At 39.0% G+C, this 25,150-nt stretch overlaps 1 protein-coding gene across 1 annotated transcript in view; it reads left to right on the plus strand.

Annotated features, from left to right (window-relative positions):
• LOC135278570 (uncharacterized) overlaps nt 1-25,150 on the plus strand; it is a 230,648-nt gene that overhangs the window by 178,734 nt on the left and 26,764 nt on the right. Inside the window, exon 8 of the mRNA XM_064385146.1 lies at nt 18,989-19,071. The gene's annotated coding sequence lies outside the window, so the exon portion shown is untranslated. The remainder of the gene's footprint in view (nt 1-18,988; nt 19,072-25,150) is intronic.

Raw genomic sequence — 25,150 nt, forward strand, 5'->3', positions numbered from 1 at the left:
AGGCGGAGACTTTCAGGTACAGCTGTTATGCTGAGGAAGGCATGTGAGGAAAGCATCTGGAGAAAAAAAAAGGTGTGGAGAAGTCCTCTAGAAATTAGGAAGAAGCATTCTGAGAATTGGCTCTTCAAACAGGAGTGTGCAGTAAGGACTGGATACCCTGAATTGTGCCTGGTTTTTGGAGTTTGGTCTCCATGGAAAAGTAGCAACACAGCTAAACTCTTTTGAGATAACTGGGAAATCTGAGTGTTCTAAATATATTCTCAGCTGACAGCTTGATCTGTGACACTTAACCCAGAGAAGACTGGAAAGTTATACATCAGTTGTACATCAGAAGGGATGTGGTGAGTGAAACACCTATACATACCTTTAGGTGTTTAAATATAGGAGTTTATCAGATATGTGTTTGCTAAGGTTTGTTTCACAAGTGTTAATAGACCTGTAACATACATAAAAACAGGAGAGTCCCCACCTGTTCCCTGAAATTAACTGTGTAATTGTCCCTTAGACTCTGAACCTGAATTAATTTTTTTTAAGATCAGTTTTCAATTCATCAGAGCTTCTTTACCCAACCTGTTCGTATGAGTTCTGATATCTTGGTGTAAACTCAAAGCATGCAAGGCGGTTGTGCACTTGGTCTGCTGGTAATATGGTATATGCAAAATTCTTTGCTGGTATTTGTGCTGTTATAGAGGGTGAAATTTCATCACCCATGCCTCCACATTCAAAGATACAAATAGCATAACTCTGATAGAAGAAACTGTGGAACTATTTTGGAAAACTGAAGGAAGAGACAATGGTGTCCACTGAAGCTCTGGAGGGGGCATAGGGCCGTCATTTCAGTTATCTCTGAAATGCAATCTGTGTGCAGCACTAAGCAACCATGAAAACTTCTTTTGCTGCAGAAAAATCATGTATGGGTACACATTTTTGCAAGACAAGAGAGTTTTCTTAAGAGCATTTCCTGATTGCTTGGTTAGAAGAAACAAGGCCACCAAATCCACATAGACAATTTCTCCTTTCTGCTGCAGCATTAAAGATGGTGTGATACCTCTGGAAAACCCTGTAAGAGCTGGTGAAGAAGTTTTCCACTATGATTAGGACAGCAGTTTGCTGCCTATCCCTGCTCTTTAACGATGTTGGGAGGCTTGTAACAAGCCTGGACATCCTGTCTGAACTCATTCTTCTGATTATTGGTAAATGATTCTGTAATAACATTTCTCCAGGGGCAGTTGAGTATTGGCAATATTGCACTTCCCTGAGCTTGCTCTCTTTTCCTTGGGGACTAGTTAAGAGACACTTTTAAACTATTTCTAAAGCCTAAGTATCATGTTCTTCCTAGGAGTAACAAACTCTGTTGTCATAGGAGCTGCCTTTTGAAAAGGGAACACTCTGCACAAAGCACTCACTCCTTAGCATACAGCGCAGACTAATTATGACCCCTTCTTCCTCCAGGTACACAAAATATAACCTAGGCTTTGTCTGAGCCCGTGCCAATCCTGTGTCTAGAATCAGGAGCACTCAGGATTTACTTGTGTTTGCAATTTTGTATTGAGAAAATATGCTGAACTTGTTACAAAAAGGAGGTTGCAGTTAAAATATTTTTTAGTACATTCCCACTAATAATTGACATGGGGTGGATCGAACACTGGATGCAGCCAAGTTCCAGCAGGAAGGCCTGAGAGTACCCTGCCCTGGGTAGGGTCCTGTGAGGAGAGTCTAGTCTTGACATCTCTGTAGGATGGGGAAAGATGAAATTTTCAATTCTCTTGCAGAACAGTTTTCTATTTGTCATCTGGATCCTGCCCGAGCATATGGACTCTGAAGTCAAAAGTAGTGATGCTGATAAATAAGAAAGGAACAGTTTCAGCCATGTCAAAACTACAAGGCTTGGATTATGGATAGAGGCAGTTAGTGTTCACAAGAAAATTAGGTGCTTTCAGGATGAGGTGGTAGATGAATAGAATATATTAGGTTCTGAAACTTAAGCTGAATTTTTAGACTTACTAAAAGGCACATCCTTATTACTTGAGAGTGCTACTGTCTGGCTCATTACCTTTTTAGTCCCAAACCTGACTACCTGCAGGAAAAGATTAAGGAGTAGTGCATGCATAGGGGTCTTACAAAAGGCTTTGTCTTCGAAGAAGAGTCTTCTGTGCAGCTTGTCATTGAGAAAATGCAATCTGTAGTCTGCTTCTACTGATTTAAATGGCTATGAAGTGAAGTGGGTTGTAATAATGTAGAAAAACAGCTATCAGTATTTTGCTTGGTGATTTATAATATTTATAATATTTTAAGATGTTCTGTGTGGAAGTTCTAATTGTCTTTAATCTGATTGGATGGAAATTTTTTGTCTTCATAGTTTTCAGAGGAAAGGCAAAGCCATCCTGGTTTTTTCCACAATGGGTGAGTTTTTGGAAAGTTGAAAAAAGTTTGCAAAAGAGAAAATCTCTACGTAGTGTTTGGAACCAGTGTTGCCTTTGAAATTGAAGTTAATAGCAGTAAAAAACAATCATGAAAACCCCTTACACCTTCAATACTTAAATGAAGTGTTTTCAAACTTGAAGTGCAAATGTTTTGATTGACCCAAGCTAAATACTTCTGTTTGAGGATTGAATAGAAGAAATAAATGAAAAGTGTTTCAGTTAAACAATTTAATGTTGTAACTCTTGCACAATCTGCTTAGGGAAATGTTTGTAAAAACTCAAAAATCTTGGCTGATCTGAATTCAGTTTCTAATTCCTAATCTTTATTAAAACATAATCAGAGGAACACTTGGTTTAATCAATTATAGTGTGAAACTCTAAACGTTGCTAAAACTCAACACATTGGTTTTACTGAAACCTTTTGGTCAGCTCCAAAAATGTCTCCTGTAGTTTAATGTCTCAGAGAATCCTGATAGAAAATATTCAGCAGCTGCTGCTGCTTTGGTGGTATCTTTATCTGTTAAAGATGTTGAGGGTTCTTCTGTGATGTGAGATAAGATTCTTAGCTCACCAAAAGCAAAGTGAAAACTGTTAATCTCCACACTGCATTGTAGAATATTTGTTCCTGGGACTCATTCAGGGAATCAATTAAAAATGGCTAAAAATCAAGTAGACCGAAACTGTAAAGAAAGGCTCAGTGATCACCTCTTCAAAATCTGCAGAACAGATGCCCAGTTAATTTATCTTTTCATCTCTCCATGGAAGCTGATGGCCCTGTAGGTCAAGATGATTTTTATGGAAAAGGCCACGTTATACAGGGATGCATCTGACTGATTGCTATTTCCTACTCATCATTATCTGCATTTATTTATTATCTTTCCATAGACCTAAAGAGTTTTGCAAATGTTAATCTATCCAACTGTACACTGAAATATATAGCTGAGAAAATTACTGCTGCAATGTAGAGGACCAAGTTGGGGAAGACAGAAAGAAAATAGATAATTGGATTAAAAATATGTAGGACATGAATTAAAGGCTGGAAAATTATGCAATTCTGCCCACTGGATTTGTCTGATAATTGTAACATTTTCTTTCCCTAGCATCCTTCATGAGATTAATTTATCTTGTAAATATTTTCAAGTTTTCTACTGTATTTTTTTCCTTTTTAATACAGTCATTTCATATCATATGCAATTTTCCCTATTGACTCCATGCATTGTTGTATAAAGATTTTCTAGTCCTATTCATTTGCATGATTTTTTAGGCCTTCTACTGCCGGTGTGAAATTTTTTTCAAGTATGTTAAGAATTCTTTATCCTTTATGGACTCGTATGCATGGCTTCATTTGTCTCCAAGCCTCTCCAAATTCTCTTAATTAAAATTTGTTGTCCAGTTCTAAGACTTGACAAAGTAAAGTATATTTCTCTTTTTATGTGTGCACACATCAATTATTAATTGAAATTAGGTGTATGCTGAGACTAGTATTGACCTGGAGACTGTTATGAATATTAAAAGAAAAAGATATTTTGACTGAAGGAAGGTCAAAATCTTCCCTTTTTTTGTCGTATTACGTCACCTTCCTTTCCTGTTTTTACTTCCCCTAAAAAGTTACTTTTTCTTCTCTTTGTGTAACTCAAGAAGTTTTGGAATTGTTGATAGTAATAGCAAAAAGTGAAAAGGATAAATGAACAGAGTTTAACTTCTCTTCTTTATAGAATACTTTTCCCTGTATTTTTTTCCAATAACAACAAAAATATCTAATATTTTCATTTTTTGGTATTAGTTTCCATTATATTCCTTAAAGAAGAACAGAAGGGGATAGCAGCATACACCAAGATTTCTCAGGCTGGGTTTTTTTGAGTAATTTTTTTTGTGTGCAGTAATTTCTGGGGTGAATAGCCATAAATTGCTTAGTGAATATGGACATTATTATCTTTTCACTGTTCACCAGTGATCAGTTTGGCTGCAAAGATTGTGCATCTCATTTCTCAACAGCTAAAAATTCTTGGTTTGCTCTCAAATATCAGGCCATGTGTTTTAGTAGGCTGTAGAAATTACTTTGTCTCATTTCTTTGGTACCAGAATGGTTTCAAAGAGATTTATTGGTAAATTTGCTTACTGCTGCATTATCAGCTATATTTTGAAGCAAGGACTTAGTGTAATAAGGTCTTAAACACGCAGACTCCTTTTGTGGTTAAAATGTTCAAGTTTTTGGTGGTTAGGGGTAGGTCCATTTGGTTTATGTCTAAATCCTTTCCCTGATTGTCTTGCAAAGTGCTGAGCATGCCCCCTTCAAAAATCAGGCCCACGTCTCAAAAGGTGAGCTCAAAGGAAGACACTTTTTAATGTTATGATAATAGAAGAGTAAAAAATAAAGCAGCATGCTTAGGGAATTGGCTTGAAGCAGAAGAAATCTGGGACTCCTATGTTGTTATCATTTAGAATTTGGTGCTGTCTCTGAGGCAAAGTTCTTCCTGGCCCCAGACCCATCTTCAAGGTCATTCTGTCCTTCATCCCTCAGATTCAGCTGCCTGTGTAAATGCCCTAGCCCTGCTAAGGGCAGTGAGAACAGAGGCTCTGGTCCTAAACTCGGGCTGGGGGAGCATTGCTGGCAGATTTGCACATGAGCTTTGCAGTTTCCATCTGCAGAGAGAGTTCCCCCACAGAGCCCTGCTGGCCTGGCTGGATGCAAAGCTCTGCTCAAGCAAGGAACAGGAAAGTCTCAGATCTTCAGTGCTGCTGGTGAAGTTAGGGAGATGTGGCTGAGGATCTGTTTTTGGTGCCTGTTGCATGGCAGAAGTCTTTGAAATGCTGATGTTCTTGAAACCCAGGGTAACTAATAGCCCAGGGTGCTCTTTGTTATGGGGCTGCTCACTGGTTTTCTGCCACTGGAGAAATTACAGTGATTTTCTGTATCCAAGGAGCCCTGACTTTGTTGCAGCTGTTGCAGAAAGGAAAAAGGATTTTATCACAGGCTGGGCCATGCGTTTGCACAGCTGGTACTTCCTCTGACTGTTGAGATGTGATCATACCTTCAGCTTCTGCTTTGGTGGAGCTGCAGACTATGGGGAAATCGTTCTGGATTTTGCATCTGTGGTGGATCTTTTGTGACCTGAAGTCAGTGATTGTTTGGAGGACTTGCTGGTAAAAATATCAGCAGTGGATCTTCGTGGTAGGCAGGCAAACAAATCCTACTGGTGGAAGAGCATTGCAATGTAAGTTTAAAATTGTTATGTGCTTTGTTTACACCGGTCTCTTTTCAAATATATACTTAGTAAAAGGAGGGAAGCAGGAAGTGATGCAGTAAATGAAGCCAAGGTATTTCACTTAGATAAAGAGATGTCATATTTTAGGGCAGATATTGACTTACATTTATTATGCTTCACTAACCTCACTCCTTGATCACACAATCTGTGCTAATTGACACAAATATATTTCCTGTAAGTTAACTCAAAGCATTTGTCATGGCTACATTCATGGTAACACACAACAGTTGGTAGGAATAGCAGCATCCTGATTTCCATTTTGATAATGCAGTGGCATTGCATGTATATTTAATAACAGAATTTTGGTTCCTATCAAAAATAAATTTAGCAGATTTATTAATTTGAAGAAGGATATTAAATAATTTTCTCAGACTGCTCAGTACAAATCACTTGGAGGCTATGTAGAAGTCTCTCCTAGCACTGATAGCAACATGAAGAATCACACATTGTTTTGAAAAAGTGTTAAAATTCCCAGAAAATTCTGTGAATCTTTGGGTGAAGCAGTAAAAATATCTCGTATCTGTTAATCTTGTTCCCTCACTTACCCTGCTGTAGTGAACTGTCGAAGGTTATGTAAGAACAAGGCAACTTTCCTTAAAAACCCAGAACTTTCAGTGAATATGCTGGAGATCAGTTTGCCTACTGAATCAGCTCTTCCATCCAGGTTTTACAGCCTGTGCTTTTTTATTCTTATTTATTAGCTCCATGGGAAATAAAATGAAGAGAAAGCAGCATCACCTTTTTTGTGCTGAGTTGTTTCACAGTCCTGCTCATTTCTGGACAGTTCTGGGTTTATTTTCTGGTTGCTCCTGCACCAGCTTTGCAAATGAAAGGTTTATTAAAACCAGTGGTGTAAACCTTTAGGGTAAACAGCCCAAGTGCAAATATGTTGCTACATTTTGACATCTCAAAGGCTTCTAATCACAACAGAATTGTGGTTTTTCTGGTTTAGTAGAACGCAGCCCACCGGTGGGGTCAGTCAGGGGAAAAAAATGGATTTATTTGTACTGTTGCACTTGTAAAAAATGTACTAAAAAGTGTACTAGAAACCACCACTCTATTTCCATTTGCCTGAGCTACATTGTTCCAGAAAAGAGCAAGAAATAAGGGGACTTTTGTGTGTGTAAAATGTGGCAGCTTACGGCCATGTTTTCCTTGTAGGCATTTGCAGTGAAGATGAGCTGAGATTATCCATAAATCTCATTTCCCCTTGTCTCAGGCGATATCAAGAGCCTCCTAACAGGATTACAAGGACTTTGATCTGCCTCCTGTGCTGACTGCTGACCATGTGGCACTGCTGCATGGCAGGAGGGATAAAGGAAGCTGCTGTGCCTGGCACAGCTCATGCTCTGGCCTTTCTGTCTCACGGTGGTGCTTTTACTTATCTTAGGTAACACTTCATGGGCAGAAAATTTGGCAGCTGGCCTTTTTGTTGGCCAAACTCTTTCTTTCCCTATAAAAACCAATTTCAATAATTTTTCTAAAAGGGGACACCAAGCTTGTCTTCCGGAGGAAACTCTCCAGTTTTAAGTGTCAGTTAAGCAGTCCAGATCAAGGTGGTAGAATCTTCATCTAGCAAAAGCTCTGGCAGTTGAATTGAACATCCTCTGGAACAACATAATACCTTGAATCCTCAGTTCACTTGCCCCTGCAAAAATCAGATTTCCTTCTCTTCATAAAACCTTTAACAAACCTTAGTAAGTGTCTGATAATAAAAGTGTCCTGTCACCATAACTACACATTTTTGTCCAGACCAGAACCCATTTAGTCCCTGTCAGTGGATATGAGAAAAAGCAGAGGCAGTCTTGGAGATCCACAACAGCACATGAAAGACAAGTGAGCATATTCACTGTGGAACATGAGCAAAAATAGGTGTGAGTACTTGAGAAAAGTATTCATGAATAGTAAACGTGTGAGAAATAGAAGGAAACAAGGGGAAATTACCTGGTGCTTGTCACTGTCTAGTGTTTTAGGAGTCAAATGATGCGAGGAATACTCTGGAGAGGATGTCCATGCAGTGCAGAGATTATCAACTTCAGCCAAGCAGCCACTGCTTCTGCAGCAGTACCACAGATTTGGGGTGTCATGGGAAGAGTCAGGCCCATGCTTGACCAGAGCACAGCCCTAGGTCCCATTACCAGATGTGGGGAGATGTGGTGACTCCAAGACTTGTGTTGGTGCATTCACATTCTAATCCTCAACTCATTCTTTAATTGATTTTCTTCTTGTATTAACCCAGCTAGCTCTGGGATCTGCAGTACCCCAGCCTGGGATGCTCCTGGGGACAACACTGAACTCGGGTCCTGATGGTGTGACAGCCAATGTCCCACCAGCCCCCAGCATGCCGCTCCTCCACAGGAGCTCTGTGAAGGGTGGGCTTGTGAGGAGCAGGGGTGGGAGAGAAGCCTGACATCCATGCTAGGGATCTCTTTTGTAGAGGGGTTGTGAGCTTCAGGACTTTCATATTTGTGAGCTTTCATAACTTGGGATGAGCCAGAAGATCGTTGCAGTTCTCACTTAGATCATGCTAATAAGTAAGAAGGTTTTTATAAACAACAATCATATATACAATTTCAACATTTTTGAAAAAATAAGGGAGAAAGAATAACATCCTTTGTTAAGTGTCAATGATTTTATTTAGTTAGTACTGCTCAATAATTCTTTAATTTTTCCTTTACAATGCTATAGAATTGCAATTTTTTTGGTTATATTTATTCACATCACTTATGGCCAAGGACATCAGAATGTTTCAAGACATTGACCTTATGGATATTTCTCTAACTCACCCTGTAAGTGAAGATAATTTCCAGAATTAATTTTAGATTGGTCCTATAGAAATCTTGGAAGTGTTTTACTCTTTGAAAGCAATTCAGCGGGGAGTAAAATGAGAGTTTAACAGGCCCTATATATTGATTTTATAATTTTTTATTGATGTAAATTAGGTATTTTCACTTTTCCCATTGACACTTCACAACAAAGGTGATCTAAGGTTTTAAAAGGACCCACTATAAAATTTGAATTTGTGGCTGATTTCAAAGGATTTTTTAAAATTTAAAATTCAAACTTAAAATTCAAAATTTTGAATTTAAAGTTAAAGAATTTTTTTCATATTTTACACATGTTGTGTGCTAGAGGAAAATATTGTCCACATCCAAATATGTTAAATTATGGTGGTCCTGTCTTTATGTACTCTGTTGAGCCTACTGTTGATGTTTTTTTATGCACAAACCATAACTTTTAACTATTAGCAGCTTAAAAAATTCATCTGTTTTCTAAAAAGTAGCTCAATATTTACCACCGAGAATCTAGCACTAAAGAGGCTGTGCTGTCACAAGGACTTGGAATGCATTAAAATGCAGTATAATCTAAAAGTTTCAAATATTACACTCTTATGCTTCTACTTCACTGCATTTCTTGGGGAATTTAATGTGAAAAGTAGCCTTCAAGAATGTGAAAAGTTAATATTTTTTGCTAAAAGGATGTTTTCTTAGGCTGTGCTGTTTTTCTCATTGTGCCATTAGCATATTAATGGCTATGTATTTTAAGAACAGTAAAATCATGTCTCTGTATGGTACAAGATAATGTGAGGAATTAAAAACAGTGGATTCTCTGTCCTCCTAGCTCTAGGTAGCTGTAGCATGTGACCTAATTTTTGGTCCGTGGCTATAAAAATACCCCATCCTTAAAACATAGAGGTTACCTCAAATAACCCATCCCTACACAGAGTTATATTGCTGGCTTTCCAAATCATACAAATTACTCTGAAGTGAAAACCGCAATGGAAACAGTCCAAAATCACATTCTTGGCTCAGCTCATCATACCCTATGTTATTTGCCAGTTCCCTTTTCCATGAGCTTTTAGGATCATTTACAGCAATGTTTCTGTGTGTCACACTGAACACTCAAACCAATGTTATCTTCTCCACATTCATTAATTGCTGCTATCAAGAAGAAACAAGTTATTGTGAATTAAATGGCACATATATAGCTTGAGCTTCTTTTCTATGTTAAAAGATGGCAGGTTTTATTGTGTTTATATGCTCCTTGTAGTAAACATTATAATTCAATACTTGGAAAATAAATAAGGTAATCAAAAGATGGAAAACATCTTGGTGATATGCCACAAGCTGTCGTCTTGTTGCTCAGAGCTTCAGCCAATCACTCATGAATTTCTGGGCTGTTAAAGTGCCTTTGGGGGGGGTGTTTCTTGAAAAAGGATTTCAATGCAAGACAACATATAAATAATCAGAATGTTTGATTGTTTGATCTGCACTGGGCATGTTCCAGGAGAAGGAATTTCAGGGAAAAAGAGATGTAGTTCAAAATGTCCACATGCCTGTAGCACTGGGAGGTGGTGATTCTGCACTCTACATTCTGCAGTTTATGTTCCTCTGTTCAGTGCCCCATTACAAAGATTGATTGCTCCATGATGAGTTGGTTAGAAAAATCTGTGCTCAGCACCCACTTTTTGATAGGAGAAGCCCAAGGTGGACAAGAATTACTCTATAAAGAGGAGAGGAAGAGAACATATAAAAACATACCTGAATATCAAGGAGAAACTTTCTGATATGTTCATTGAGAGGGTCCATACTGCTTAACACACTTAGAAGAAGCTAAGGATCAGATTATGATATCCTGCTGTACCTGACACGTCCCATGAGTCTTCCAACAAAGCTATTAAAATCCAGTGGGATTACAAAAAGAGGATGTTATTCTGTAAAGGTAAGTGTATCATAATCTTACTATTAAATGGTAAATCCTCTGAAGAATTTTTCCTGGAGTACTTTGGAACAGATATGTTATTACTGTTGTTCACTATACCAAGACAAAGTAGGGCTGAATTATAAAGACAACTACTTCCCCCTGTAGAGGCAGGCAGTATAATTCCAGATCCTGAAAAATGAAGCAGCTACATGTTTAATTCCTGTGTTTGAGTTCCTCTTTATTTCTGGAAGGACAGATTAGTTGGTGGTTTCAGCCTTGAGTGAGTGCATCAGCTTGCAGTGCAGTTTGTTCTGAGACTGCTTCTTTTTCAGACTAATGATCCATCAGTAGCTTCATGAATGGACTAAAACTATTCTGGCAAGTGCTGCTATGGCTCATCCCAGGCTTACTGCAGCCTTTTGGTATCAGCCACTCATGGATATTTGTACTGCCACAAACATTTGGCTGATGACTGCTCTTCACAATTTTTTAGTCTCGTGTGAATATTGTTATACATTCAGATGTAAAAATTATTTGCTATTAAATTATGAATCAAAGGATTTCAGATATGTAGCCTGGAAGAAAAAAATCCAAAAAATTGTATGATATTAATGACCAGCATAAATACATTACACAGCATAAATAAAAAGTGGGGAAAAGTCCAAGTGAATATTTCACAAATTCTTTGCATAAAGTTCCCATAGCCCAGTGAAGTCAATGAGAGTTTGGGGCTTTGGCTCAGACACTTCAATTGTCTGTCCTACAATTACAATAACAAACACAGCAGTAGTCTGTTTGCAAACAGCTGGTAATTGGAAAAAAGGCTGAAGTTGTCAGCAAATGTATTTGTCAGCACTGATTTGACCAGTTGTACACATTACCTTAAATGACATTTCTTCCCTTCCATGAGGAATGTGGAGTCTGTGTCCAACGAGTTTCCTCGGTGGCTGTCATGCAGTGAGCATGGCAATCTGTGGTGTGTACCCTTTGCATGTTAAATACCCTCCAGCACTTGCTGTTTATTATAAAGGATAAATAGGCTGGTTTCCAATTCATTTGTCAAAAAACAGTCCTGGTAACACAGTAGTCATGTATGTGACAAGTGGATTTAGGGAGCTCTATCCAACTTCAGATTTGCCTATTGATAACAGTTAAATGTTCCCTTTTGGCAGGAGAATGGTGACACTTCTAGAAGAAAAATATACCTTCACTCAAGCTATGGTTTTGTTTTGTTTTTTTTGGGTTTGGTTTTGGGTTTTTCTTTAGCTTAAGGAACATCCTAGTGCACAGTTCTCTAAAACAAATCAAGCCTGTATAGTAGTCACCAGTGCTCACAGAGGAGTTGATTGAATTCCCGTACTTTTTAACATCCTTTTTAGAGGCTCATATATCTCCCCTGAAGTTATCTGCATTTCCAAAGGTCCCTCTGCCTGAGAACTGTGCTGAGTCCCTGGCTACAGCAGAGCCTCCCGTGCGATAGCACAGGCGGCTCTTTTGCCTGTGTGATGTAAGTGCTGCTGTTCTTGCACTTTCTCACATTTCCCTTTCAAGAGCCAGCAGCTATCACATCAGCTCATGGTCTTCTCCTGTTTCCCACACTTTGTGTAGATACCTTCCTTTTTAATTTTTTTTTTAGGTTTTTCTATGAAAGTAGATGAAAAACACAAACTCCAGTCACCAGTTGCATTTGTCAGCTGAGACAGGGTTATCATTCTGGTCTGAAGTTTGTATGTTCTTTCTTATTTATGGTTTGTAGTTGCTCCACAGGTACTGATAGCAAATGGTCAGGGATGACTTGCTGATCATCTCGGTTTTTGTGGTTCATTTGTTGTTTTGGGGTTTTCTCCTCCCTATGTTGACATCCCTGTCCATGTTGTCTTCTGCTCCTTTTGCCTGCTTGCTGTATTCATCTCTGAGCAGGTGCCTCTACAGCCTGGACATTCTGTATTAAAAAATTTGTTGGTATGCTGTTTCTTCTAGAATTGCCTATTTCTTTCTGTGGCCTACAGATAGGAGTGAAGGCAGGGGTCACTGGTGGGTGTGCCTCAGCCCTGGCCTGTGTGTCTCATGCTTCTGTTACTCAGGCAGTTGTAAAATCAAATACAAATACATTCCAAATAAAATAGAAATACTATTGGTACTGTCATTGACATATGAAGAAAAAGCAAAGCATAAAAGTGAATTAATGAAGTTTTTTGTGAAGCAAAGAAAAGAAACGGATGATACAAGAGCAGTTTTGTTGGAAATTATTGTTCCCTATAGCAGAGGGAAAGGCAGAGAGCAAAAAGCCCTTATTTCTCCTAATCTCAGACAGACACAAATTTGGTTAGGTAGGAAAATAACAGGATGGAGAGAAGTTATGAGTCTTGCTACTCTCCACTGCACTGATAGGGTGAAAACATACCTAATAGGCTTCATGAGAGTGAATCCCCTCCTGTATTTCATATTTATTCTACTGTCACTTCTTGACTGTAGCAGCTACCATGGTTTATTGCACATCCTCTTTGCTATTGTTCCCTTTCCCTGGCTTTTCAGATTGTGGCCATGCAGGTTGAAAGGGAATATTGCCTTAACAGCATCCTGTAATGTATTGAAAAATCTCAAAGCAATCAAGGAAGTAAATGTCCTACATTAATGTATAGACAAGGTGTCTGTAAAAACATTACTGGTTTTGTAAGCATGAATTTTGCAGTCATCAGGTTAATCAGCAGTTGATGAAATTAAATGGAGAAGTGAAGAAATATCAGCAATTCATTATGATGCTTAACAATTAGGAAAATAGCCCATGGGATGCATATTTGATCAGTTGGGATGATGGCACTGTTGATGATACATTACTAGTCTAGTGGAAGGGAATTCTGTCTCTTATTTCTTTGTCTTTGCCCTAACATTGTGTGTGCTTTCCTTCATGCTCTTTGCTTGTTGTTTGTAGGCTTCTCTTTGGGCTGTTAAGATGATATTTTACACTGGCAAATATCTCATTATCTTCAGCCACCAAACTGTGATCCAGAGCACAGCCTGGCTCACTACAAACACCCTTACCAGGATCCTTAAAAGGCAAATCCTAAAGCGGGAAATGGAAAACCTAGAGTCAAAATTCTCATCTCTACGTGTCCCATTATCACAAATGGAAGATGGTTGAATATTATTCTACCAGTAATCATCTTGTCAAGGCTAGAAATATTCTATCCACAGGGAGCCAGTGGATACTATGTTTTTTAAAATATTCGATATGCATGATAAGACTTTCTTCTCTGTTGGCTTGCTAATCATTTTGACTATTTCTTTTGAAGTAAGAAACAGATGGCAGCATTCACTGTAATAAGTGCAGAAAAACATGCCAGCCAATTAGGGATGTTTCAACTGACTGAAAACCTGGATCCTTTTCCAATATTTTGGTGATTTTTCCCTCCCTCTGTATGTCTAGAGGAAAATTTTATTTATCATTTGTTTAATAGAATAATAAAATTAGAGATTAGAGGAATCTTATAGCATTAAACCTCTAGTAATGAACCTAAGAACAAAGAGCTGAAATAAAATTTATGGATTCTTTTGTTTTGCAAAGGTTTGTTATCTGCCAGAAGATAAAAAAAAACCCAAATCAAATAGCCTTGTTAATGTGAACCCCACCCCTCACTTGAAGGGCCAGTATAAACGATATCTGTATATGATTCTAAAATATTTACTATTTTTTCAAACTCTGCTTCATTCAAGAAGTTAATTTTCAAATATTGTAGCATTTAAATACCTCTTTCATCAATCCTTAATGTTATATCCCTGAAATTGTGATTCCAACTCTTCATTTCTTAGCAACATTTTGCAGGCAATATACACCCTTCTCTCTTCCTCATCAGGGAAGGTTACTGTCCTCTTATTTCCTACCAAAATCAGGCAGAGCTTAAAGGTATTTCAGATCCCTCAGAAAAAGAGATTCTTCTTTGTCTTGTACTACGAAACTGAAATTAGAGGTCACTGCTGAAAATGCAGGTCACTACAGATCTGCTCCTTAAGCACCTGTTAATGCCTTTATCCCTTTATAGCATTCAGTATTATTGAGACTATATAAAAAAGGGCATTTTGGCTTCTAATATGTATTTTTGTCCCTGGTTATGTAGTGCTTTGATCATTTGTTCTTAGATATTTTGTAGTCCTGTCCTCATTTTTCCACTGTTTCACTTCAGGAGTAAAACTATGCAGATTTCAGTGCTTCGGGATTTTCAGCCCAACTTCTATTTTTTTTAAAATTGTATTCTACTGCTGTCTGTTACAACATTTATAGTCTTAAGATTATGCCCTCTAAATGTCTACTTTAATACCATTATGTATATTTCTCTTCTAATCTTTTGGAATCACTCTTCTTCAATGACTTCTCAATTGCAGTCAATGAGCTTCTAAGGATGTGACTTAAAGCAAAACTGGTGCCACTTATTAGGGTCGATTTCGCCTATGAAAGATGAAATTCTGCTTCAGGCAGTAAAGCAATTTTCAAAGTAGCATATTGGCTTTTATCAGGTTTGGTCTGCTCTTCCTATATGAAGACATTCAGTCTGTTTATGGGTGACTATGGTCACTCTGGGAAGCATTTGGTGGTAGTTAAGGGTAAAATAGTGATCATTCTTCAAAATTAGAAACAACTGGTAGCTCTGCAGTGATGATTTAAATTTCTTTTTTAAATTCTTTCAAACCACAAAGCTGTGTGTTGTTCGGTGATTGAATGCGTTTGAACTTATGGAACTTTTCATTTAATGTTGCTCTCCATTGTTTTTGGCTAAAGCCCAAGCCTCACATCTTCTAGTTGCAGGATTCCTTTCTGCAAACTCCATCCTTTGCTGAAGCCTCAGTGTAACATGAGACCATCCCTGTTCCCCAGCAGGCAGCACTTTAAAGGTCTGCCTGGTGACCAGCTGCAAAGACAGGTGTTTTCTGCTCTTACTTTTTCTTCTCCCTTTATTTGGTCTTGTAACTTCCTTAACACACTGTCAATTCCTGGGTGAAATGAATGATGAAATTTGTAAGCTTGGAAAAGCTCTGATTCTGACAGTGTGGAGTTGGGGACTTTGGTCTAAAATTGATTGTTCTTAACTGCTTGTTTGCCACATTTTCTTTGGGCTGAGCCAGACTGGAAACGCAGCTCATAAGGATAACTGCAGGGATCACAGGCATTGAGCATTTATATTTCTGCCCAAGGCCCAGAAGACCCAAGCAAGCCCTGCTTCAGTGGTCCCCAGTTGTGTTGTGTAGCAGCCACTGCACTGTCTTGGCACAAAAAGAGTTCAGAGCTTTCCCACCTTCTGCTTTCACACCAGCCAGCCAGTGACTTCAGGTGCACTAATGAGGAAATTCCTTGCCTTTGGAAGTTGTTGAAATAGTATTTGCAAATATTACTGCCAGTGTAGTTTTTCAAAGTACTTTCAAGAAAAAAAAAAAATCACTGATTGTGTTCAGTCAAAATCATGTTAAAGCATCAGTAAATGATGGAGTGAAACTTTTAAAGCAGCAAGGATTTTATTTTCTTTAGAATTAATACTTAGATGCTGTAAACTGGGCCTGCTACAGCTAAGTATTGCAAAGGTCTCAACTGTGGTATTCTTATCAGATTGATTTTTTCCCATTGAGTTGAAATAACTTGTTCAGAATTCCTACATGTCCATATTTTTCCAAGTCATATAATAAACCCCTTTGGAAAGTAGAGATGGATCTGATAACAGCTGTGGAGTTGATTCTTCACAGCTGCTAATTATAGCATGGCTGATTTGTGCAATAGGGCAGCACACAAAATATTTGTCTTAGCTGAAGAAGTCTGATAATGTGGAGAGGAGTAATTCTTTTCCCCCTTGTTTATAATGGTCTGCAGACACCATGAAAAAAGTGAGGGTGTCTTCTAGTATTTTTGAAGATCTACCTAAAGACCAGGGGGTCCCTCAGATGATTTGCTGTCCTTTTGTAGTTCTGAGGAAACCTTGCTCGCTCTTTCCCCTCAAAGAGCAGGGAAACTGGATGGACATTAATGAAAAAGTCCTTCTGGTTTCAGAACAGATTGGTTGAGCTGAAGAACTGCAGAATTTGTCCAAGTGTTGTCTAACCCAGTTACAGTGAGTTGTTAATTTAGTGGGATATAAAAAAATGCATGAATATGCAGTGCTTTGTTCCATGTTCCTTTCAAATCAAGGGTTTATTCCTTTGATTTTGACCATGGCTATGGCTTGAGACTTCTTACCCTCAGGCTTCAGAACTTAAAATTTTGGTTTAGGGTCTGGAAGCATCTTGGCAATGTTGATGCTGACTTTGGGATGAGTTGCTGTACCACAGCAGCTGTACTACAAGAAGAAAGTGGCACAACCTCTCTGTGGCCATGTACTGAGGCTGGCCCACGGAAGGGTATCTTTAAGTCCAAACAGCCATTCATCTTAGGCTTCACGTGCAGGAATGTGCTCTTGCACAGTAAGATTTCATTTTGACTCTCTTATGCTGATATGCTGTTGGTTTCAGTGATGTTTCATCCAATACTCCTTTGCCTGTTATGTGCAGAATTCAGTTCTGATAGACATGGAAAAACCCTAACCTCTAGGGCCTGACATACTTTATTGAACAAGAGACAGAGAGAAGGTAAAACTTTTGAGACATAGCTAATAAGGTCTGCACCTTTTTTCTCCCACTAGGAAGTCCTTGAAGAGACTTGAAGCCTTGAATAGACTGAAATTTGTGGAAATTTGTATAAATGGATTTTTCAGAAGGGTAGAAAGTTGCTTCATAGCTTGTGACTTATGAAACGTTTGGAAAACACAACAAAATTTCAAGTGTGTATGGCTACACTCTCTATACAACAAACCCTGTGAACCTCCTACCCTGCTGTGTTGAGAATTGACAGTGATGCCAATCTTAAGGATCAATTTTCAGCTACTGCCTCCTTTTGTGCCTCTGATAGCATGAGAACATGGGCAAAAAGCAGTGGGGATGGTATGGTCACGTGTTCCCTGTGGGCACATCCTGTGCTGCACCCACTGCAATCCTGAGTTCTGCACTGAAAAAGGCCTGGTTTTGTTACAGATGCAAAGGTATTTACAGGTAAATCAGAACAGTCTCGTCTCTGAAAGACACAAGGATGTTTCTTTGTGAGGGAAACCCCTAAAAAAAAAATTAAATAAGCAATCTTCTCTAAAGTACCATCGCAGAATGCATTAGCCAGCAAAGGCAGCAATATCAGAAATAGTGACAGGAAATAGATAGCTTCTGAGAAAGTGAAATGTGTTTAAGTTCTTTCAAGTAATAAGGGATTTGCTTTCAGCTCTGTGGGAAATACAAGACTTGTTAAGCATCAGATATGAGCTGAAGCTACAGTAGAATCTGTTTGCATTTCTGTATTTAGATTAAAAAAATCTTCCAGAGTTTGTAACTAGGGACTTCTATCAACTTGTTGTTGATGTGTGACACCTATATATAAACACAGGATCAGAAATGGAATTAAAAATGAATTTAGGTTCTGCAGATTGACAAAATGCATCATCCAAGTTACAATATTTATTTCTGTATGTTTTAAGTAGTAGCAGCAAAGGCAAGATAATAAAAATTTGGATAACCCTCTTTAATAGCAGGATAAGTTAAATTGAATCAAACATTTGCAGTAGGCTGGTGAATATATCCACACAGTTACTGTGGCTCAGCCAATTTGCAGTAGCTTGAATTCCTTGCATCATCTGGCATGTGAAACTTTTTTGTTTTGGGTAGCAGGAAGCTGTTGGCTGCACAAATCTCAGATATCTTAATTTTCACAAACTAATAGTACTTTTGGACTCCTCTACAAAAGATAGAATGTGATATTCCTTCATGAAGATTCTGGTCTATAACGATACAGCTGTAGAAGTAGCACTTATATTTTCAGGTTAAAAGGACCCAATTCTGCAAATCACATTCTGTTAGTTCTTTTCCAAGATAGCTCATCGACATTTCTTGTGTTTTTCCACACAAACAAGGCTACCCCAAATCTCAACCCTGTACTGCACGAAAGCTGTGCATTGAGCTGGCACCTCTTTCTTTTGAAAGCATTTGTAATTTCATTTTTGCACAGTAAGGAACACTGCTGATAGTAAAAGCATCTTCTCCAAATGTAGTTCTCACCACAGCATAATAACTATAATCCCACCATCAGGTTTATAATGTTTTAATTTGACCAGATATGTCAGTAGTTTAGAGGGTTTTGCACTAATAAATTGCTTTAGGTTAATGTGGAGTACTTTCAAATCATTGGAGATTTCATTGTGGAAAATGTTTTGCAAAGCTGCATATCCTAAATGGCTGCACCCCAGAGTCTGGAATTCAAATCTCATTTACCATAAATGACTGGAAACCAGAAGATGTAGAAGTTTTGTTTAACATAATAGAATATAGGGGAAAGGGGGCTGATTTTTCAATTCCTGTGCAATGCAAATGGGTTTATTCAAGAAATTAGCTGTAAATAAAGGAAATATTTGTCAGATACTAATTAGACTAATGTGTATAATATTTGAAAAGCAATACTGTGAGATTTGACATGTTCTCAAGTAGTGGATAGAGAGAGCTCATTTTGTTGCTTCTGTGTTATTTGGCAATCTCTTTCAGGTGTGATTGCAGAAGGGATCAGTCTGGTCTGACACCTCAAATTACAGAAGCCCAGTGGGAAGGGAGGAAGAGTTAAATGGATGGTGAGTGCTTTTCAAAGCCCCACATATGGGCCCCTAATGGGAGTTGTGTGCATGTGGGTGGGCTCTAGTCTAGGAGTTTAATGTTCAGCTGGCAATCGATGCTCATTATCCATGGTCCTCCCTACCCTAAGCCACCACCTGGGAATCAAGCAAGTGCCTAAAAAAAGAAATTTGGAGTCTAAATATGGGCTCTTGTTTTCAAAACTATCTATTGACTTAGATAACATCTGTTTGAGTGGACTAATAGGCACTGTTTAGCTCTACATGCTTTCAATATGCAACAATTAAAAATACAGTAGCTTCCATCCTAATTTTGGTAACTGACAGTTACAATTATGAACATTGAGAGGAATAATATTTTGCAAAGAAGAAGTTTTTGTTTATTGCTTTGGGGGGAGTTATTTATCCATCTGCTACATCCCGTAGCAGTCATTACTTCCCCCATTCATACAAAGGAGCTCCTTCCAGTTTCCTCCAAAGAAAAAGTTTCTATTTTGAGAAGAAAGAAAGCAAGCAAAATAGAGCAGAGAACAAATGATGTCTCTAAATATTAATGAAGGACTTGTAGTAGGTCTTGCCAAATGTGGACTAATCAGGCTCTTGATGGGCCACATAGTTCCCATTGCCACAAGTAGTAGACCAAGAAACTTGGATTCTATTTCTGTCTTTGCCATTGACTGGCTGGTGTAACCCTTGGCCAGACATTTAATTCTCTTGTGGTTTTGTTTTCCCTATTACACATAGCCTGTTTTGTCTGTTTGGTTTGTAAGCTTGCCTGGACAAGGATTGTCTCGGGTGATGTTTGTATAATGCCAAGCTGACAGGGCCTCAGTCTTGGCTGGACCTTTGATGTGCTACCTGGGTATAAAATTATTGCCATGTTAGTACAATTATCAGTTCTGCCAGTTTATGTTGCACTGACAGTTTTCTTCTTTGACTTTTGGTAGTGTAGGTGAAATCAGAATAGGTCTCTGTATATTCCCACAGTGGGCATTGTTGAGCTATAGAAATAAAATAATAATAACAAAGAACTTGTTGGAGCCTTCTGTGCAATCCTGGCACCATTGGAGTTGTTAAAACTCTTCCTTTCTTTGGGCTGAATCAGTTTTGGGATAGAGACTGTCATGCTTTGAATGGGAGCCACAGTCTCTGCAAGATAGCAAGTGACTGTGGCAGGTCCCATCCCTTGGGTTAAACACCTCTTTTCAGAGCCATGGCTCTTGCTGGCTCTGCAGGGATGCCAGAGGCTGGGTGTGCTCAGACACTGAATTACCCTGGGTCTCACCCAGTTCTCCTCTGAGCACAAGAAGAATCCCACTCCCTTTTCATGGGACTGTAAGGGGGGTGGAGATAAACTAGATGTCACACTGTTATTTTGGCTACAAACAACAGGTTTTTAGGATCAAAGACACTCATGGCAATTTCATAAATACAAATAAAGTCAGAGGAATATTCCTAGAAAGACTCAATGTGCTTAACTGTGTTCTAAATGGCTTTGTCAATATGCCTCTCTATTTTTCAAAAGTTGCCCTACATGAGACTGATTCCACAGGCCCTGTGAAATCTGCCCTGCTGGGACTCACCTGTACTGCTGCTGCTGTGCAGTGTGGCAACCAAACATGAGTGCATCCTTTGGGGCTGTGAGCAGGAGATGTTCTTTTCTGTCCTGAGACATGAACATGCAGATCTCTTCACCCACTGTATTTTAAGGTGTGCCTTTGAGGGCTTTCAGAAAGGGGATGGGAATAAATCTTAACCCATAAACAGAAACCCCCAAAACTTTGGCCTAGGGGAGAAGCTGGCATGTGACTTTAGAAATTGGAGCAATGTCTGTGGCATACTTTTCACCAAGGCAAGTGGTGAGTTGTTCTGGCTGTGGCAGAAGCAGTTTCACAATACCCATGGAATAGGAATGGGAGGGAGCAGATAAGAAAATTCCCTTTGTTTTTAAGTAAGTCTCACTTTGATAAATATATTTTTGGGCAGCTCAGACCTTACATATTAAATAAATTACCAAGATAATTTTGGCACGTTCCAGCAAACAGGTACCATGCACTATTGATAGGAACAGTTGTAATCTGGGGAGTAATGGATCATGTCTGAGTAAGAAATTATTATCGTCAGCTTTTGGGAATATGTAAAATCAGGAAATTTGAGAAATGCATCTTTGTTCAAACTGTTACAAATGGTGGCTTTTGCTAAGTATGAGGCAATTCCTGTTGCTGAAATGAGTATTTATACTTGAAGTTTTTCCACAGCAGTGTGGTGAATTAAATCTCTTCTGGATTATATTGACTTAAATTACATGAATTTAGGTAAAAAATATAGGCCCTTGTTCCATAAAGGTTTGAAACCCCTTGTAGCACCCCATGAAACCCAGCACCTACTCATGGCACTTTCTCCTTTAACTCAGTGTGTGATTGCTGAGGACATGAATCTATGATCACCTGTTTGCTTATGATGATCTGTTTTGATTCTTCTTGGAGGTGTGTACAAAATGTTTCTTTTAGCTGGGATGGCCATGGTGTCCCATGTTTATGCAGCACCCAGAACACTTGTTTCGTGGCTGAGCCTCTGAGGAACTTGTGCCATTCAAAAAAGAGGGTGCAGTAAAGAAATAAATTGTTTTGTTGATGGATTTAGTGTGGCTTTCAGTGCAAGCATACACTAAATGAAATCTGGGCAGAAGTTTGGTTCTCTGGTCTTAGTGTTAATTTCCAAATGCAGAAAAAACTGCTTAGGTCTTGACCTTGTAAGGCACTGAGCACGTTTGGAAACCCCAGGTGTTGCTCAACACTGAACACAGGTTCTTTTCTCTTAAAAGAAACGGTTGCACTTTAAACAGAGGCAGCTTGGAGTTCTCTGAAATGGCAAATGTTTTGGAAGAGGCATAAATTACTGTTGGCTTTTGCAACACTGGGCTCTTTGGAAACATTCCCCTTGAATAATGTTAAAAGCAATTCCAACTTATGTAATTTAGCTCATCCCTATCATCAGCACCAATAAAAAAACCATTTACAGATTCCAGGCTCACCAGGACCTTTCCAAGAACTGGCATACTCAGAGCCAAGTAACTTATAAACAATGACTATTGATCTCAACAAGTGTGTCTGTTCTTGCAGGAGGTTTGTGTGTGCTGAACTGGCACCAGAGGGGAAGAGCTTCAGTTGCTGTCATTATACCTACATTAGTATCTATCAGAATCACTACCAAAGTTGCACTGGCAGATTAAATCATGCAGTGTCTGAGAGGTTACCCAGGTGTGATCTATTAATTCCTGCACAATTTATATCTATTAGGTTGTATTTTAGCTTAAGGGTTGTGAAAGTACTAAGAGTTTTAATTGTATTTTTTGGCCTCTATGTGCGCCATGTTTTGTAGTGCTACTGTAGACCCTTAGAAGAATTGCCTTTGTGTCACTTGCACCTCAGAAGATTTGGGTGTGAAGGGAGCTATAGCCATGATTTTACAAAGGTAACAAGGCCCTTATTTTATAAGGTATTACCTGTATGCAACATAGTCCCTACTACAGTCTGAGCTCATTCAACTCCATCTTGTACTCCTACTAAATTTCTGTGATCCTATGGCAGACTTCCTAGGCCATTTTTCAATCCTTATGCTATTCCAAAATATGTTCCACCTGCCTCACAACAGTGGTATGAGATGATGAGATGCCTTTGTTTTTCCTGTCAGGATGGAGGATACACCAAAGCCACACCATAAAAAGACTGCCTTTTCCTTATCTACTCCTAGTGCTTTTTCATTCACATAATTGAAACCTGTTGGCTTTTGTACCAGTGGCCAACTTAAAAACAGTAAATGTCCCATCTGCTTTCAGGCTGATAGCACATTCATCTTCTGTAGCAGGGCTGTCTCCTGGCCCTCTGTCTGTGCTGGCAGGTACAAACTCTTTGCAAGTGGCACCAGACCAGGTCTGGCTTTGTTTTTGCACCTGCAGGCTGCTTGGAGGGCTGTCCTCATTCCCCTCTGTCCTGTGTATTCCTTAAGGAATCTTGTCACATCCTTGATGACACATTCATGTCCACTCTTCATGGATTTCACTCAGGCTACAGGAAAAGTGTCTGTCAAATTGAAATAGCACATAAAGAGTTACTGTGAGGTCCTTTTGTGCTTTCTAAGTTCTTTTCCTGGATCCAAGTCATCTGCTCATCCCAGCACACACTGGACCTTGCTGCTCGGCTTTAGCTGAGAATAACTCTTCTGCTTCCTTGTGCTTTTTTAAATTTATTTAGGGCTTTGTTTATTAGAGCTTGTTGCTGTTGTTTCACTTCTGTGCAGTATGCAATACTCAGATGGCTGCAATCCAAAGTACCAAGAACACTGCAGTGCCTCTAAATCAACCATTTCTCTGCATTGTTCTGTCGTGTGACTGGTTTCTCTTGCAGACATCCATCACTTGCAGGTGGAGGGTGAACACCACTCAGTTGTCTGAATTAAGGGCCTAAAGAATTTAGGGGATAGTGGAAGACACTAAAGAGGTATGTAAATACTCTTAAGATATAAACACCCTCAAGATGTAAAACTCAAATTAATTTTCTCATTTTCTGAAAGCTGTGGCTTCTGTGAAGCTTCAGAATCTCTGTTCTCCCAGGCAGAAGACAACAAATACGTTTTTTACGTTGAGCACCATGTGCTGTATTCAGGATGTTGTGCAGGGCCTTAAACTTCTTGCAAGAGATCTGTTACACTGCGTAAAACTGCTTGACTATGTGTAAAAAAAACCTTCCCTGTACTCTTACTAGCCTTCGAGACTCTAGGAAACACCTTCCTTAAAGACAGCACTAGAAGGAACAACTTCTACAGCTATGGAGAAGGAAAAGAAAGGTACTCAGCCTTTGTAATACCCATGCAATATTCATTAATCCTGCCTCAGAAGGGTAAAAAATTGCAAGTGAGAGGAGAGCAAAGATGCTTGTTCTGGGCTTTTAAGTTCATGTTTGCTCTTTTTGCATGTTTGCAGGATTACCATCTGCATAATTGAATTGGCAAATGCATAAAGTTGTAGCCAAAGCCTTTGTTTTGTATTGCACAATGAGATATTGTATTTCATTTCTCCTGTAAGATGCTTTATACTATTCCAGAGTGTCTTAGCCAGCTTTTTCTGGCTTGAAGCAAGTACTTTTAATAACTGAGACTGACCAAAAGGATGCTGTCTTCTATAGTTTAGGCATGAGGTATGATAGATCACTTTGTTACTGTCAAAGAATGGATTTTTTCACTCCATTGGCAACATGTTTCATTCTGGATCTTGCTATTCTGCTCTGCCTCTGCTGCCATTCACCAAGACAGAAAGAGTAGAGGGAAGAGCAATTTTGCCTTTGAATGTTCTGCTGAAGTCACTAATTTTTATTGAGAGGCAAAAAATGTTTGGTCCTCTTTGGAAATTAGTTCTGCAAATTGACTGACACATTGCTGGAAGAATAAATAGTAAAATACAGGGTTGCTTGTCTATATCTGACAATATGGATTTCTTGTGAAAAACTGAAGTACTGGATAGCACCCAAATGTAAAATCTTATGCTGGCTAAAAACCGAAGTGTTCTTAAAATCAGCTTCATTTGATTTTGGTTGTAGGCTGAAAGGACTAGAAGTTCAGTCTCATTCCAACAACCACTTGGTGAGATTGCAACTCCTCACCTTTCTGGTGAAAACATCCTGTTCGATTAGGGCTTGATTATCTTTTCAAATCAGTTTTATGTGAGGAAAATACCACTGATTTCATCCAGTAGTTCACCCAGGGGAGTGTCCTGATTCTCCTCCTTTTCCTGCAGGCAGGTTTTATGTGAGCAGCTTTGAGAAGGGCTCACACTGAGAGTCCCTGCAGTGTGTAATCCACAGGCCTGGAGGATTTTGTCAATAGGTCCTTCTTTCCCTAAGTACCTGTTGCATATTGTCATTCTGGGAGCAAAATGTCACTGGCTGATCCCTCTGATGCCCTTCCTGGCCTGCTCCACACAGCCCTGCCATGCCAAGGGGCTGTGGCTGCACTGTCACTGCATCTCTGGGGTCCTGCCTTTTCATTCAGGAGATTTTTCATTTGCATTCTGGATGAAATGTCC

This window comes from Passer domesticus, chromosome 11 (assembly GCF_036417665.1).
Source record: "Passer domesticus isolate bPasDom1 chromosome 11, bPasDom1.hap1, whole genome shotgun sequence".
Taxonomy (NCBI): domain Eukaryota; kingdom Metazoa; phylum Chordata; class Aves; order Passeriformes; family Passeridae; genus Passer; species Passer domesticus.